Consider the following 17,397-nt stretch of genomic DNA (forward strand, 5'->3'; position numbering starts at 1 on the left):
GCTGCTTGTGAATTGTGCCGCCACACACACCCGAGTGCAGGTGTCTTCCGCACAGACTGCGGGCCTCGCTCTTCTGAATGCCGCTAGCTCGCGACCCACCCACGGGTGAACCTGGTCAGGGTACTTTCTCTCAGGGGCAGACTCTGATCCGGGCGGGCTACCGGTGTCTCTGTTTGGTCCTTTCTTTCTTCCACTTCGGGAAAGGCTTCCTTACTGGGTGTGGAAATCTCCTATGCCTTTCCTCGCCTATTCTGTCAGCTCTAAAATTCTCTTTCGGTTGCCACCCTCACAGATGGATTAGGAAACTCTTTGCGGTGCACTCATTAGTGAAATGACCTCAATGACGCTGGAATCCAATATCTAATCGCCGATTTTTAGCGAGTCCACACGCCAGGGTGGTTGGGGTCCAGTGCAGCCCCAGCCAGGCCCAGGCCCCTTGGACTGGGCCACAGGAGGACAAAGAGGAGGGTCCCGGCCCCCACGGTAGGTAGAGGTGCGGGCAGTTCTCCAAGGGCTTGGGTGTTTTCCAGAGGGAGGAGATGGAGGGGACTGATTTCTTCAGCGCCCCACAAACCACGCCACCCCACCCCACCCATGGGACACATCCCGAGAGAGAGAGAGAGAGAGAGAGAGAGAGAGAGAGAGAGAGAGAGAGACGCCCCATACACTGGCTCCCCTCCCCCGTGCGCTGTGCCCCAGCCCTGGCCCGGGGGAATAGGCGGCCGCAGGGCCACAGGGTGGGGGGCGCAGCTGAAAGGGGTTGTGGGGGAGGGCCGCCCCGGGCTGGGGTCAAAGGGCGAGCGCCCCGCCCCTCCCGCCCGTGCGCTGGGGGTGGGGGGCGGGGAGGTGAAGGAGGCCAGGCAAGGAGAGGAGGGGGGCTTGAAGGTCTCCACCTTGGCGGGTCCAGCCGTGGAGGCGCATCTTGTGTGAGTGTGAGTGAGTGAGTGAGTGTGAGTGTGAGTGTGTGTGTATACAGAGACAGCCCCCAACCCCGGCCCGCCCCGCCTGTCACCCCCGTCCCTCGGAGCCCGCGGGACCCGGCCGGCGAACTCAACAGGCCCGACCCGGCGCGGGGCCTGGGGCGGGGGGAGGAGGCGGCGGGGAAGCGCAGAGAGGCTCGGCTTCTTGAGCGGGGCAGGGGCGCCCTCCGCCGTCCACGGCCACACCACCCCGAACGCGCCCGATCCCGTCTGGTCTCGGAAGCTAAGCAGGCTCGGGCCTGGTTAGAACTTGGATGGGAGACCGCCCGGGAATACCGGGTGCCGTAGGCTTCTTCTTTTTTTTTTTGCCTCTGGTTCTGTCGCGTTTCTGGGAGTGCGGGGGCGGCCCGGGGTGGGGGTGACCCCCACCCTCAGCGCCCGCCGCGGTGCCTGGCGCCCCAGCCCGCACCGTGGGGCCTCCTCTTGTCCCGAGCCGCGACACCGCCGCCACGCGGCAGCATGCGTGGCTTCTGGACAGTCAGGTCTCAGACCAAAGGTCTGCTCTGTGGGAGCCGACACGCTGGAGGAAACCTTGAGAGTCTGAGAGGGGAGGGAGTTCCAGAAGAAGGCCAGGATGTCATTTTGAGGGAGTATGTGACCAGAACTCCTCCCGTTGCTTTTGGGGTTCTATGGGCTACACGTAGGAATCTTTGGTGGTGGCACCTGATGTTGGGGGATCCGGAGTCACACCCAGACCTGCTCCACAGGCCTCCTTTTACTTTTCTCTTCGGATTCATTTTTTTTTTTTTTTTGAGACAGAGTCTCGGTTTGTTGCCCAGGCTAGAGTGAGTGCCGTGGCGTCAGCCTAGCTCACAGCAACTTCAAACTCCTGGGCTCCAGTGATCCTTCTTCCTCAGCCTCCCGGGTAGCTGGGACTGCAGGCATGCGCCACCATGCCCCGCTAATTTTTTATATATATATCAGTTGGCCAATTAATTCCTTTCTATTTATAGTAGAGACGGGGTCTCGCTCTTGCTCAGGCTGGTTTTGAACTCCTGACCTTGAGCAATCCGCCCGCCTCGGCCTCCCAAGAGCTAGGATTACAGGCGTGAGCCACAGCGCCCGGCCGGATTCATTATTTTTAAAAAGTGTCTCTTATCTCTATTATTGCATTTTCTTTTCTCTCTCTTTTCAAGCAGATGATGGGAGTCCAAGTATTAAGGTGACATGTGTTGCCCGTGCCCCCCTCCCCCCCCCCCGTGTTCTTATTCATTTACCTCTCATGTTGTTCCAGCATATTGTGGGGGCACCAATGTTAAGGTCGGGTGCGTTGCCCTCTCCCAGCCTCCCCCCTCGGGTCAGAGCTTCAAGTGCGCCCATCCCCCAGTCGGTGCGTACCCACCCCATTCCTAATGGATGTGTATGCCCATCCCCTCCCCCCACCCGCCCGACACCCACCAGAAGAAGGTGATTCCTCTGTGTCCACTTAGGTGTCCATCGGTTCGTACCCATTTGCTGGTGAGCGCGAGCACGTGGTGCTCGTGTGTCCATTCTTGGGATACTTGGCTTACTGGAACGGGTTCCAGCTCTGGCCAGGAGAACCACGAGAGGTGCCCCCTCACCGCTGCTCCTCATAGCCGAATAGCACTCCGTGGTGTCCACGCGCCACATTTTATTTACCCACTCGTGGGTCGATGGGCACTCGGGTGGCTTCCAGGTCTTTGCGATTGTGACTTGTGCCCTGACACGAACCCTAACCCTTACCCAGCCCGTCTCCTCCACGGCCCCTGCCTGACTGACTCCTTCCCGCCCGGCCTATCACCTGTCACCGTCCTCTGCCCCTGCCTGACACGCTCCTCCCCGCCCGGGCCGTCACCGTCCTCGGCCCCTGCCTGACGGGGCTCCTCCGTCGCCTGGGCCTTCCAAGGGCTTGGTGTGGACGCTGGTTCCAGGACGCCCTCCCAGGAACCCGGTAGCAGGGCGGCCGCAGCGTCTCGCGCAACCCAACCGTCCGCCGGCTGGCCGCCGTGGCTAAGTGGCCTGCGGGGGACGTGCTCCCGCTGTGCCGTGGGGGCCCAGCCTGGTGTCTTCTCTGAGGCCCCGCGGCTGCCGCTCCCCGCAAGGGGATAGCCGCGGAGGTGGGGACCGCCTCCTCATGGGGACGTACACCCAGCTCTCCACGTCGGATTCCGGGGCTCTCTGTCCTGCCAGAAGGCCCAGCTGGCCTGCGGGTCCTTAGAGTGGCAAAAACATCCGAAAACTGAGATGGAGGGTCCGGTGGGTGTCTGCACTTTTGTGCTGGGCACCCCAGGGAGGCCCGGGGGCTGGCTGGACAACGCGGTCTGCTGGGCTGGGGGGGGTTTGGAGGAGCAACTGATGCCCTTTGCACTTTGGGTAGCAAGTGTCTGAGGTGTCTCTGGGCCCTGTGCCATGTGGGGGCGGGGGCGGGGGCGGGGTGGGAGGAGGAGGAGGAGGAGGAGGAGGAGGAGGTGGGAAGGGTCGTGGCCTGCAGTCGTGTTCCCCGGGGTGGCACAGCATGTGGCTTCTTCCACAGGCTGCTTGGCCTGGGCTCCCTGCACCTGGGCCTTTGGAGGACTGGCCCTGTGCTTGCCAACACTTCCTGCAGGGACCCAGAGCTGGGAGGTTGCATCTCTCAGCCCTGGGTCGGGCAGAGCCCCAGCGGGCCATGCCCACAACCTCTCTCAGCAGGGGTCCCCCAGAAGGCTCCTTTGGGACCAGGATTCTCTTGCGGGTGACTCTTTAAGGTCTGGCCCCTGGATGGAGGGGCACCAGGAGTAGAGGAGCAGGAAGGGGAAGGGGGTGGCCATGCGAGGGGACACTTTCAGGCCAAGTCCCAGCTTCAGTCTGATCCTCCTGGGAACCCCGGGGTGGACATCACACCTCCTGGTTGCCCCGCTCTGAGACAAGGAGCCGGGCTTCGCATTCCCACAGCAGCCAGTCGTGGGCTGAGGACACCTGGGGCGTTGGGAACTCCCTGGCTTCTCCTTGGTTTAACATCTGGAGCTGCTTGTGAATTGTGCCGCCACACACACCCGAGTGCAGGTGTCTTCCGCACAGACTGCGGGCCTCGCTCTTCTGAATGCCGCTAGCTCGCGACCCACCCACGGGTGAACCTGGTCAGGGTACTTTCTCTCAGGGGCAGACTCTGATCCGGGCGGGCTACCGGTGTCTCTGTTTGGTCCTTTCTTTCTTCCACTTCGGGAAAGGCTTCCTTACTGGGTGTGGAAATCTCCTATGCCTTTCCTCGCCTATTCTGTCAGCTCTAAAATTCTCTTTCGGTTGCCACCCTCACAGATGGATTAGGAAACTCTTTGCGGTGCACTCATTAGTGAAATGACCTCAATGACGCTGGAATCCAATATCTAATCGCCGATTTTTAGCGAGTCCACACGCCAGGGTGGTTGGGGTCCAGTGCAGCCCCAGCCAGGCCCAGGCCCCTTGGACTGGGCCACAGGAGGACAAAGAGGAGGGTCCCGGCCCCCACGGTAGGTAGAGGTGCGGGCAGTTCTCCAAGGGCTTGGGTGTTTTCCAGAGGGAGGAGATGGAGGGGACTGATTTCTTCAGCGCCCCACAAACCACGCCACCCCACCCCACCCATGGGACACATCCCGAGAGAGAGAGAGAGAGAGAGAGAGAGAGAGAGAGAGAGAGAGAGAGAGAGAGAGAGAGACGCCCCATACACTGGCTCCCCTCCCCCGTGCGCTGTGCCCCAGCCCTGGCCCGGGGGAATAGGCGGCCGCAGGGCCACAGGGTGGGGGGCGCAGCTGAAAGGGGTTGTGGGGGAGGGCCGCCCCGGGCTGGGGTCAAAGGGCGAGCGCCCCGCCCCTCCCGCCCGTGCGCTGGGGGTGGGGGGCGGGGAGGTGAAGGAGGCCAGGCAAGGAGAGGAGGGGGGCTTGAAGGTCTCCACCTTGGCGGGTCCAGCCGTGGAGGCGCATCTTGTGTGAGTGTGAGTGAGTGAGTGAGTGTGAGTGTGAGTGTGTGTGTATACAGAGACAGCCCCCAACCCCGGCCCGCCCCGCCTGTCACCCCCGTCCCTCGGAGCCCGCGGGACCCGGCCGGCGAACTCAACAGGCCCGACCCGGCGCGGGGCCTGGGGCGGGGGGAGGAGGCGGCGGGGAAGCGCAGAGAGGCTCGGCTTCTTGAGCGGGGCAGGGGCGCCCTCCGCCGTCCACGGCCACACCACCCCGAACGCGCCCGATCCCGTCTGGTCTCGGAAGCTAAGCAGGCTCGGGCCTGGTTAGAACTTGGATGGGAGACCGCCCGGGAATACCGGGTGCCGTAGGCTTCTTCTTTTTTTTTTTGCCTCTGGTTCTGTCGCGTTTCTGGGAGTGCGGGGGCGGCCCGGGGTGGGGGTGACCCCCACCCTCAGCGCCCGCCGCGGTGCCTGGCGCCCCAGCCCGCACCGTGGGGCCTCCTCTTGTCCCGAGCCGCGACACCGCCGCCACGCGGCAGCATGCGTGGCTTCTGGACAGTCAGGTCTCAGACCAAAGGTCTGCTCTGTGGGAGCCGACACGCTGGAGGAAACCTTGAGAGTCTGAGAGGGGAGGGAGTTCCAGAAGAAGGCCAGGATGTCATTTTGAGGGAGTATGTGACCAGAACTCCTCCCGTTGCTTTTGGGGTTCTATGGGCTACACGTAGGAATCTTTGGTGGTGGCACCTGATGTTGGGGGATCCGGAGTCACACCCAGACCTGCTCCACAGGCCTCCTTTTACTTTTCTCTTCGGATTCATTTTTTTTTTTTTTTTTTGAGACAGAGTCTCGGTTTGTTGCCCAGGCTAGAGTGAGTGCCGTGGCGTCAGCCTAGCTCACAGCAACTGCAAACTCCTGGGCTCCAGTGATCCTTCTGCCTCAGCCTCCCGGGTAGCTGGGACTGCAGGCATGCGCCACCATGCCCCGCTAATTTTTTATATATATATCAGTTGGCCAATTAATTCCTTTCTATTTATAGTAGAGACGGGGTCTCGCTCTTGCTCAGGCTGGTTTTGAACTCCTGACCTTGAGCAATCCGCCCGCCTCGGCCTCCCAAGAGCTAGGATTACAGGCGTGAGCCACAGCGCCCGGCCGGATTCATTATTTTTAAAAAGTGTCTCTTATCTCTATTATTGCATTTTCTTTTCTCTCTCTTTTCAAGCAGATGATGGGAGTCCAAGTATTAAGGTGACATGTGTTGCCCGTGCCCCCCTCCCCCCCCCCCGTGTTCTTATTCATTTACCTCTCATGTTGTTCCAGCATATTGTGGGGGCACCAATGTTAAGGTCGGGTGCGTTGCCCTCTCCCAGCCTCCCCCCTCGGGTCAGAGCTTCAAGTGCGCCCATCCCCCAGTCGGTGCGTACCCACCCCATTCCTAATGGATGTGTATGCCCATCCCCTCCCCCCACCCGCCCGACACCCACCAGAAGAAGGTGATTCCTCTGTGTCCACTTAGGTGTCCATCGGTTCGTACCCATTTGCTGGTGAGCGCGAGCACGTGGTGCTCGTGTGTCCATTCTTGGGATACTTGGCTTACTGGAACGGGTTCCAGCTCTGGCCAGGAGAACCACGAGAGGTGCCCCCTCACCGCTGCTCCTCATAGCCGAATAGCACTCCGTGGTGTCCACGCGCCACATTTTATTTACCCACTCGTGGGTCGATGGGCACTCGGGTGGCTTCCAGGTCTTTGCGATTGTGACTTGTGCCCTGACACGAACCCTAACCCTTACCCAGCCCGTCTCCTCCACGGCCCCTGCCTGACTGACTCCTTCCCGCCCGGCCTATCACCTGTCACCGTCCTCTGCCCCTGCCTGACACGCTCCTCCCCGCCCGGGCCGTCACCGTCCTCGGCCCCTGCCTGACGGGGCTCCTCCGTCGCCTGGGCCTTCCAAGGGCTTGGTGTGGACGCTGGTTCCAGGACGCCCTCCCAGGAACCCGGTAGCAGGGCGGCCGCAGCGTCTCGCGCAACCCAACCGTCCGCCGGCTGGCCGCCGTGGCTAAGTGGCCTGCGGGGGACGTGCTCCCGCTGTGCCGTGGGGGCCCAGCCTGGTGTCTTCTCTGAGGCCCCGCGGCTGCCGCTCCCCGCAAGGGGATAGCCGCGGAGGTGGGGACCGCCTCCTCATGGGGACGTACACCCAGCTCTCCACGTCGGATTCCGGGGCTCTCTGTCCTGCCAGAAGGCCCAGCTGGCCTGCGGGTCCTTAGAGTGGCAAAAACATCCGAAAACTGAGATGGAGGGTCCGGTGGGTGTCTGCACTTTTGTGCTGGGCACCCCAGGGAGGCCCGGGGGCTGGCTGGACAACGCGGTCTGCTGGGCTGGGGGGGGTTTGGAGGAGCAACTGATGCCCTTTGCACTTTGGGTAGCAAGTGTCTGAGGTGTCTCTGGGCCCTGTGCCATGTGGGGGCGGGGGCGGGGGCGGGGTGGGAGGAGGAGGAGGAGGAGGAGGAGGAGGAGGTGGGAAGGGTCGTGGCCTGCAGTCGTGTTCCCCGGGGTGGCACAGCATGTGGCTTCTTCCACAGGCTGCTTGGCCTGGGCTCCCTGCACCTGGGCCTTTGGAGGACTGGCCCTGTGCTTGCCAACACTTCCTGCAGGGACCCAGAGCTGGGAGGTTGCATCTCTCAGCCCTGGGTCGGGCAGAGCCCCAGCGGGCCATGCCCACAACCTCTCTCAGCAGGGGTCCCCCAGAAGGCTCCTTTGGGACCAGGATTCTCTTGCGGGTGACTCTTTAAGGTCTGGCCCCTGGATGGAGGGGCACCAGGAGTAGAGGAGCAGGAAGGGGAAGGGGGTGGCCATGCGAGGGGACACTTTCAGGCCAAGTCCCAGCTTCAGTCTGATCCTCCTGGGAACCCCGGGGTGGACATCACACCTCCTGGTTGCCCCGCTCTGAGACAAGGAGCCGGGCTTCGCATTCCCACAGCAGCCAGTCGTGGGCTGAGGACACCTGGGGCGTTGGGAACTCCCTGGCTTCTCCTTGGTTTAACATCTGGAGCTGCTTGTGAATTGTGCCGCCACACACACCCGAGTGCAGGTGTCTTCCGCACAGACTGCGGGCCTCGCTCTTCTGAATGCCGCTAGCTCGCGACCCACCCACGGGTGAACCTGGTCAGGGTACTTTCTCTCAGGGGCAGACTCTGATCCGGGCGGGCTACCGGTGTCTCTGTTTGGTCCTTTCTTTCTTCCACTTCGGGAAAGGCTTCCTTACTGGGTGTGGAAATCTCCTATGCCTTTCCTCGCCTATTCTGTCAGCTCTAAAATTCTCTTTCGGTTGCCACCCTCACAGATGGATTAGGAAACTCTTTGCGGTGCACTCATTAGTGAAATGACCTCAATGACGCTGGAATCCAATATCTAATCGCCGATTTTTAGCGAGTCCACACGCCAGGGTGGTTGGGGTCCAGTGCAGCCCCAGCCAGGCCCAGGCCCCTTGGACTGGGCCACAGGAGGACACAGAGGAGGGTCCCGGCCCCCACGGTAGGTAGAGGTGCGGGCAGTTCTCCAAGGGCTTGGGTGTTTTCCAGAGGGAGGAGATGGAGGGGACTGATTTCTTCAGCGCCCCACAAACCACGCCACCCCACCCCACCCATGGGACACATCCCGAGAGAGAGAGAGAGAGAGAGAGAGAGAGAGAGAGAGAGAGAGAGAGAGAGAGAGAGAGACGCCCCATACACTGGCTCCCCTCCCCCGTGCGCTGTGCCCCAGCCCTGGCCCGGGGGAATAGGCGGCCGCAGGGCCACAGGGTGGGGGGCGCAGCTGAAAGGGGTTGTGGGGGAGGGCCGCCCCGGGCTGGGGTCAAAGGGCGAGCGCCCCGCCCCTCCCGCCCGTGCGCTGGGGGTGGGGGGCGGGGAGGTGAAGGAGGCCAGGCAAGGAGAGGAGGGGGGCTTGAAGGTCTCCACCTTGGCGGGTCCAGCCGTGGAGGCGCATCTTGTGTGAGTGTGAGTGAGTGAGTGAGTGTGAGTGTGAGTGTGTGTGTATACAGAGACAGCCCCCAACCCCGGCCCGCCCCGCCTGTCACCCCCGTCCCTCGGAGCCCGCGGGACCCGGCCGGCGAACTCAACAGGCCCGACCCGGCGCGGGGCCTGGGGCGGGGGGAGGAGGCGGCGGGGAAGCGCAGAGAGGCTCGGCTTCTTGAGCGGGGCAGGGGCGCCCTCCGCCGTCCACGGCCACACCACCCCGAACGCGCCCGATCCCGTCTGGTCTCGGAAGCTAAGCAGGCTCGGGCCTGGTTAGAACTTGGATGGGAGACCGCCCGGGAATACCGGGTGCCGTAGGCTTCTTCTTTTTTTTTTTGCCTCTGGTTCTGTCGCGTTTCTGGGAGTGCGGGGGCGGCCCGGGGTGGGGGTGACCCCCACCCTCAGCGCCCGCCGCGGTGCCTGGCGCCCCAGCCCGCACCGTGGGGCCTCCTCTTGTCCCGAGCCGCGACACCGCCGCCACGCGGCAGCATGCGTGGCTTCTGGACAGTCAGGTCTCAGACCAAAGGTCTGCTCTGTGGGAGCCGACACGCTGGAGGAAACCTTGAGAGTCTGAGAGGGGAGGGAGTTCCAGAAGAAGGCCAGGATGTCATTTTGAGGGAGTATGTGACCAGAACTCCTCCCGTTGCTTTTGGGGTTCTATGGGCTACACGTAGGAATCTTTGGTGGTGGCACCTGATGTTGGGGGATCCGGAGTCACACCCAGACCTGCTCCACAGGCCTCCTTTTACTTTTCTCTTCGGATTCATTTTTTTTTTTTTTTTTTGAGACAGAGTCTCGGTTTGTTGCCCAGGCTAGAGTGAGTGCCGTGGCGTCAGCCTAGCTCACAGCAACTGCAAACTCCTGGGCTCCAGTGATCCTTCTGCCTCAGCCTCCCGGGTAGCTGGGACTGCAGGCATGCGCCACCATGCCCCGCTAATTTTTTATATATATATCAGTTGGCCAATTAATTCCTTTCTATTTATAGTAGAGACGGGGTCTCGCTCTTGCTCAGGCTGGTTTTGAACTCCTGACCTTGAGCAATCCGCCCGCCTCGGCCTCCCAAGAGCTAGGATTACAGGCGTGAGCCACAGCGCCCGGCCGGATTCATTATTTTTAAAAAGTGTCTCTTATCTCTATTATTGCATTTTCTTTTCTCTCTCTTTTCAAGCAGATGATGGGAGTCCAAGTATTAAGGTGACATGTGTTGCCCGTGTCCCCCTCCCCCCCCCCCGTGTTCTTATTCATTTACCTCTCATGTTGTTCCAGCATATTGTGGGGGCACCAATGTTAAGGTCGGGTGCGTTGCCCTCTCCCAGCCTCCCCCCTCGGGTCAGAGCTTCAAGTGCGCCCATCCCCCAGTCGGTGCGTACCCACCCCATTCCTAATGGATGTGTATGCCCATCCCCTCCCCCCACCCGCCCGACACCCACCAGAAGAAGGTGATTCCTCTGTGTCCACTTAGGTGTCCATCGGTTCGTACCCATTTGCTGGTGAGCGCGAGCACGTGGTGCTCGTGTGTCCATTCTTGGGATACTTGGCTTACTGGAACGGGTTCCAGCTCTGGCCAGGAGAACCACGAGAGGTGCCCCCTCACCGCTGCTCCTCATAGCCGAATAGCACTCCGTGGTGTCCACGCGCCACATTTTATTTACCCACTCGTGGGTCGATGGGCACTCGGGTGGCTTCCAGGTCTTTGCGATTGTGACTTGTGCCCTGACACGAACCCTAACCCTTACCCAGCCCGTCTCCTCCACGGCCCCTGCCTGACTGACTCCTTCCCGCCCGGCCTATCACCTGTCACCGTCCTCTGCCCCTGCCTGACACGCTCCTCCCCGCCCGGGCCGTCACCGTCCTCGGCCCCTGCCTGACGGGGCTCCTCCGTCGCCTGGGCCTTCCAAGGGCTTGGTGTGGACGCTGGTTCCAGGACGCCCTCCCAGGAACCCGGTAGCAGGGCGGCCGCAGCGTCTCGCGCAACCCAACCGTCCGCCGGCTGGCCGCCGTGGCTAAGTGGCCTGCGGGGGACGTGCTCCCGCTGTGCCGTGGGGGCCCAGCCTGGTGTCTTCTCTGAGGCCCCGCGGCTGCCGCTCCCCGCAAGGGGATAGCCGCGGAGGTGGGGACCGCCTCCTCATGGGGACGTACACCCAGCTCTCCACGTCGGATTCCGGGGCTCTCTGTCCTGCCAGAAGGCCCAGCTGGCCTGCGGGTCCTTAGAGTGGCAAAAACATCCGAAAACTGAGATGGAGGGTCCGGTGGGTGTCTGCACTTTTGTGCTGGGCACCCCAGGGAGGCCCGGGGGCTGGCTGGACAACGCGGTCTGCTGGGCTGGGGGGGGTTTGGAGGAGCAACTGATGCCCTTTGCACTTTGGGTAGCAAGTGTCTGAGGTGTCTCTGGGCCCTGTGCCATGTGGGGGCGGGGGCGGGGGCGGGGTGGGAGGAGGAGGAGGAGGAGGAGGAGGAGGAGGTGGGAAGGGTCGTGGCCTGCAGTCGTGTTCCCCGGGGTGGCACAGCATGTGGCTTCTTCCACAGGCTGCTTGGCCTGGGCTCCCTGCACCTGGGCCTTTGGAGGACTGGCCCTGTGCTTGCCAACACTTCCTGCAGGGACCCAGAGCTGGGAGGTTGCATCTCTCAGCCCTGGGTCGGGCAGAGCCCCAGCGGGCCATGCCCACAACCTCTCTCAGCAGGGGTCCCCCAGAAGGCTCCTTTGGGACCAGGATTCTCTTGCGGGTGACTCTTTAAGGTCTGGCCCCTGGATGGAGGGGCACCAGGAGTAGAGGAGCAGGAAGGGGAAGGGGGTGGCCATGCGAGGGGACACTTTCAGGCCAAGTCCCAGCTTCAGTCTGATCCTCCTGGGAACCCCGGGGTGGACATCACACCTCCTGGTTGCCCCGCTCTGAGACAAGGAGCCGGGCTTCGCATTCCCACAGCAGCCAGTCGTGGGCTGAGGACACCTGGGGCGTTGGGAACTCCCTGGCTTCTCCTTGGTTTAACATCTGGAGCTGCTTGTGAATTGTGCCGCCACACACACCCGAGTGCAGGTGTCTTCCGCACAGACTGCGGGCCTCGCTCTTCTGAATGCCGCTAGCTCGCGACCCACCCACGGGTGAACCTGGTCAGGGTACTTTCTCTCAGGGGCAGACTCTGATCCGGGCGGGCTACCGGTGTCTCTGTTTGGTCCTTTCTTTCTTCCACTTCGGGAAAGGCTTCCTTACTGGGTGTGGAAATCTCCTATGCCTTTCCTCGCCTATTCTGTCAGCTCTAAAATTCTCTTTCGGTTGCCACCCTCACAGATGGATTAGGAAACTCTTTGCGGTGCACTCATTAGTGAAATGACCTCAATGACGCTGGAATCCAATATCTAATCGCCGATTTTTAGCGAGTCCACACGCCAGGGTGGTTGGGGTCCAGTGCAGCCCCAGCCAGGCCCAGGCCCCTTGGACTGGGCCACAGGAGGACAAAGAGGAGGGTCCCGGCCCCCACGGTAGGTAGAGGTGCGGGCAGTTCTCCAAGGGCTTGGGTGTTTTCCAGAGGGAGGAGATGGAGGGGACTGATTTCTTCAGCGCCCCACAAACCACGCCACCCCACCCCACCCATGGGACACATCCCGAGAGAGAGAGAGAGAGAGAGAGAGAGAGAGAGAGAGAGAGAGAGAGAGAGAGAGAGAGAGAGAGAGACGCCCCATACACTGGCTCCCCTCCCCCGTGCGCTGTGCCCCAGCCCTGGCCCGGGGGAATAGGCGGCCGCAGGGCCACAGGGTGGGGGGCGCAGCTGAAAGGGGTTGTGGGGGAGGGCCGCCCCGGGCTGGGGTCAAAGGGCGAGCGCCCCGCCCCTCCCGCCCGTGCGCTGGGGGTGGGGGGCGGGGAGGTGAAGGAGGCCAGGCAAGGAGAGGAGGGGGGCTTGAAGGTCTCCACCTTGGCGGGTCCAGCCGTGGAGGCGCATCTTGTGTGAGTGTGAGTGAGTGAGTGAGTGTGAGTGTGAGTGTGTGTGTATACAGAGACAGCCCCCAACCCCGGCCCGCCCCGCCTGTCACCCCCGTCCCTCGGAGCCCGCGGGACCCGGCCGGCGAACTCAACAGGCCCGACCCGGCGCGGGGCCTGGGGCGGGGGGAGGAGGCGGCGGGGAAGCGCAGAGAGGCTCGGCTTCTTGAGCGGGGCAGGGGCGCCCTCCGCCGTACACGGCCACACCACCCCGAACGCGCCCGATCCCGTCTGGTCTCGGAAGCTAAGCAGGCTCGGGCCTGGTTAGAACTTGGATGGGAGACCGCCCGGGAATACCGGGTGCCGTAGGCTTCTTCTTTTTTTTTTTGCCTCTGGTTCTGTCGCGTTTCTGGGAGTGCGGGGGCGGCCCGGGGTGGGGGTGACCCCCACCCTCAGCGCCCGCCGCGGTGCCTGGCGCCCCAGCCCGCACCGTGGGGCCTCCTCTTGTCCCGAGCCGCGACACCGCCGCCACGCGGCAGCATGCGTGGCTTCTGGACAGTCAGGTCTCAGACCAAAGGTCTGCTCTGTGGGAGCCGACACGCTGGAGGAAACCTTGAGAGTCTGAGAGGGGAGGGAGTTCCAGAAGAAGGCCAGGATGTCATTTTGAGGGAGTATGTGACCAGAACTCCTCCCGTTGCTTTTGGGGTTCTATGGGCTACACGTAGGAATCTTTGGTGGTGGCACCTGATGTTGGGGGATCCGGAGTCACACCCAGACCTGCTCCACAGGCCTCCTTTTACTTTTCTCTTCGGATTCATTTTTTTTTTTTTTTTTTGAGACAGAGTCTCGGTTTGTTGCCCAGGCTAGAGTGAGTGCCGTGGCGTCAGCCTAGCTCACAGCAACTTCAAACTCCTGGGCTCCAGTGATCCTTCTGCCTCAGCCTCCCGGGTAGCTGGGACTGCAGGCATGCGCCACCATGCCCCGCTAATTTTTTATATATATATCAGTTGGCCAATTAATTCCTTTCTATTTATAGTAGAGACGGGGTCTCGCTCTTGCTCAGGCTGGTTTTGAACTCCTGACCTTGAGCAATCCGCCCGCCTCGGCCTCCCAAGAGCTAGGATTACAGGCGTGAGCCACAGCGCCCGGCCGGATTCATTATTTTTAAAAAGTGTCTCTTATCTCTATTATTGCATTTTCTTTTCTCTCTCTTTTCAAGCAGATGATGGGAGTCCAAGTATTAAGGTGACATGTGTTGCCCGTGCCCCCCTCCCCCCCCCCGTGTTCTTATTCATTTACCTCTCATGTTGTTCCAGCATATTGTGGGGGCACCAATGTTAAGGTCGGGTGCGTTGCCCTCTCCCAGCCTCCCCCCTCGGGTCAGAGCTTCAAGTGCGCCCATCCCCCAGTCGGTGCGTACCCACCCCATTCCTAATGGATGTGTATGCCCATCCCCTCCCCCCACCCGCCCGACACCCACCCGAAGAAGGTGATTCCTCTGTGTCCACTTAGGTGTCCATCGGTTCGTACCCATTTGCTGGTGAGCGCGAGCACGTGGTGCTCGTGTGTCCATTCTTGGGATACTTGGCTTACTGGAACGGGTTCCAGCTCTGGCCAGGAGAACCACGAGAGGTGCCCCCTCACCGCTGCTCCTCATAGCCGAATAGCACTCCGTGGTGTCCACGCGCCACATTTTATTTACCCACTCGTGGGTCGATGGGCACTCGGGTGGCTTCCAGGTCTTTGCGATTGTGACTTGTGCCCTGACACGAACCCTAACCCTTACCCAGCCCGTCTCCTCCACGGCCCCTGCCTGACTGACTCCTTCCCGCCCGGCCTATCACCTGTCACCGTCCTCTGCCCCTGCCTGACACGCTCCTCCCCGCCCGGGCCGTCACCGTCCTCGGCCCCTGCCTGACGGGGCTCCTCCGTCGCCTGGGCCTTCCAAGGGCTTGGTGTGGACGCTGGTTCCAGGACGCCCTCCCAGGAACCCGGTAGCAGGGCGGCCGCAGCGTCTCGCGCAACCCAACCGTCCGCCGGCTGGCCGCCATCGCTAAGTGGCCTGCGGGGGACGTGCTCCCGCTGTGCCGTGGGGGCCCAGCCTGGTGTCTTCTCTGAGGCCCCGCGGCTGCCGCTCCCCGCAAGGGGATAGCCGCGGAGGTGGGGACCGCCTCCTCATGGGGACGTACACCCAGCTCTCCACGTCGGATTCCGGGGCTCTCTGTCCTGCCAGAAGGCCCAGCTGGCCTGCGGGTCCTTAGAGTGGCAAAAACATCCGAAAACTGAGATGGAGGGTCCGGTGGGTGTCTGCACTTTTGTGCTGGGCACCCCAGGGAGGCCCGGGGGCTGGCTGGACAACGCGGTCTGCTGGGCTGGGGGGGGGGTTTGGAGGAGCAACTGATGCCCTTTGCACTTTGGGTAGCAAGTGTCTGAGGTGTCTCTGGGCCCTGCGCCATGTGGGGGCGGGGGCGGGGGCGGGGTGGGAGGAGGAGGAGGAGGAGGAGGAGGAGGAGGAGGAGGTGGTGGGAAGGGCCGTGGCCTGCAGTCGTGTTCCCCGGGGTGGCACAGCATGTGGCTTCTTCCACAGGCTGCTTGGCCTGGGCTCCCTGCACCTGGGCCTTTGGAGGACTGGCCCTGTGCTTGCCAACACTTCCTGCAGGGACCCAGAGCTGGGAGGTTGCATCTCTCAGCCCTGGGTCGGGCAGAGCCCCAGCGGGCCATGCCCACAACCTCTCTCAGCAGGGGTCCCCCAGAAGGCTCCTTTGGGACCAGGATTCTCTTGCGGGTGACTCTTTAAGGTCTGGCCCCTGGATGGAGGGGCACCAGGAGTAGAGGAGCAGGAAGGGGAAGGGGGTGGCCATGCGAGGGGACACTTTCAGGCCAAGTCCCAGCTTCAGTCTGATCCTCCTGGGAACCCCGGGGTGGACATCACACCTCCTGGTTGCCCCGCTCTGAGACAAGGAGCCGGGCTTCGCATTCCCACAGCAGCCAGTCGTGGGCTGAGGACACCTGGGGCGTTGGGAACTCCCTGGCTTCTCCTTGGTTTAACATCTGGAGCTGCTTGTGAATTGTGCCGCCACACACACCCGAGTGCAGGTGTCTTCTGCACAGACTGCGGGCCTCGCTCTTCTGAATGCCGCTAGCTCGCGACCCACCCACGGGTGAACCTGGTCAGGGTACTTTCTCTCAGGGGCAGACTCTGATCCGGGCGGGCTACCGGTGTCTCTGTTTGCTCCTTTCTTTCTTCCACTTCGGGAAAGGCTTCCTTACTGGGTGTGGAAATCTCCTATGCCTTTCCTCGCCTATTCTGTCAGCTCTAAAATTCTCTTTCGGTTGCCACCCTCACAGATGGATTAGGAAACTCTTTGCGGTGCACTCATTAGTGAAATGACCTCAATGACGCTGGAATCCAATATCTAATCGCCGATTTTTAGCGAGTCCACACGCCAGGGTGGTTGGGGTCCAGTGCAGCCCCGGCCAGGCCCAGGCCCCTTGGACTGGGCCACAGGAGGACACAGAGGAGGGTCCCGGCCCCCACGGTAGGTAGAGGTGCGGGCAGTTCTCCAAGGGCTTGGGTGTTTTCCAGAGGGAGGAGATGGAGGGGACTGATTTCTTCAGCGCCCCACAAACCACGCCACCCCACCCCACCCATGGGACACATCCCGAGAGAGAGAGAGCGAGAGAGAGAGAGAGAGAGAGAGAGAGAGAGAGAGAGAGAGAGAGAGAGAGAGAGAGAGAGAGACGCCCCATACACTGGCTCCCCTCCCCCGTGCGCTGTGCCCCAGCCCTGGCCCGGGGGGAATAGGTGGCCGCAGGGCCACAGGGTGGGGGGCGCAGCTGAAAGGGGTTGTGGGGGAGGGCCGCCCCGGGCTGGGGTCAAAGGGCGAGCGCCCCGCCCCTCCCGCCCGTGCGCTGGGGGTGGGGGGCGGGGAGGTGAAGGAGGCCAGGCAAGGAGAGGAGGGGGGCTTGAAGGTCTCCACCTTGGCGGGTCCAGCCGTGGAGGCGCATCTTGTGTGAGTGTGAGTGAGTGAGTGAGTGTGAGTGTGAGTGTGTGTGTATACAGAGACAGCCCCCAACCCCGGCCCGCCCCGCCTGTCACCCCCGTCCCTCGGAGCCCGCGGGACCCGGCCGGCGAACTCAACAGGCCCGACCAGGCGCGGGGCCTGGGGCGGGGGGAGGAGGCGGCGGGGAAGCGCAGAGAGGCTCGGCTTCTTGAGCGGGGCAGGGGCGCCCTCCGCCGTCCACGGCCACACCACCCCGAACGCGCCCGATCCCGTCTGGTCTCGGAAGCTAAGCAGGCTCGGGCCTGGTTAGAACTTGGATGGGAGACCGCCCGGGAATACCGGGTGCCGTAGGCTTCTTCTTTTTTTTTTTGCCTCTGGTTCTGTCGCGTTTCTGGGAGTGCGGGGGCGGCCCGGGGTGGGGGTGACCCCCACCCTCAGCGCCCGCCGCGGTGCCTGGCGCCCCAGCCCGCACCGTGGGGCCTCCTCTTGTCCCGAGCCGCGACACCGCCGCCACGCGGCAGCATGCGTGGCTTCTGGACAGTCAGGTCTCAGACCAAAGGTCTGCTCTGTGGGAGCCGACACGCTGGAGGAAACCTTGAGAGTCTGAGAGGGGAGGG

At 62.6% G+C, this 17,397-nt stretch overlaps 5 pseudogenes; all 5 read left to right on the plus strand.

Moving 5' to 3' along the window:
• The first annotated feature begins 1,152 nt into the window (after positions 1-1,152).
• On the plus strand, positions 1,153-1,271 carry LOC142873966 (uncharacterized; annotated as a pseudogene).
• A 3,836-nt stretch (positions 1,272-5,107) lies between these two features.
• LOC142873967 (uncharacterized) lies at positions 5,108-5,226 on the plus strand (annotated as a pseudogene).
• A 3,838-nt stretch (positions 5,227-9,064) lies between these two features.
• On the plus strand, positions 9,065-9,183 carry LOC142873968 (uncharacterized; annotated as a pseudogene).
• Positions 9,184-13,029: 3,846 nt separating this feature from the next.
• LOC142874098 (uncharacterized) lies at positions 13,030-13,148 on the plus strand (annotated as a pseudogene).
• Positions 13,149-17,015: 3,867 nt separating this feature from the next.
• LOC142873970 (uncharacterized) lies at positions 17,016-17,134 on the plus strand (annotated as a pseudogene).
• The last annotated feature ends 263 nt before the right edge of the window (positions 17,135-17,397 follow it).

The sequence above is a fragment of the Microcebus murinus genome, chromosome 11 (genome assembly GCF_040939455.1).
Source record: "Microcebus murinus isolate Inina chromosome 11, M.murinus_Inina_mat1.0, whole genome shotgun sequence".
Classification (NCBI taxonomy): domain Eukaryota; kingdom Metazoa; phylum Chordata; class Mammalia; order Primates; family Cheirogaleidae; genus Microcebus; species Microcebus murinus.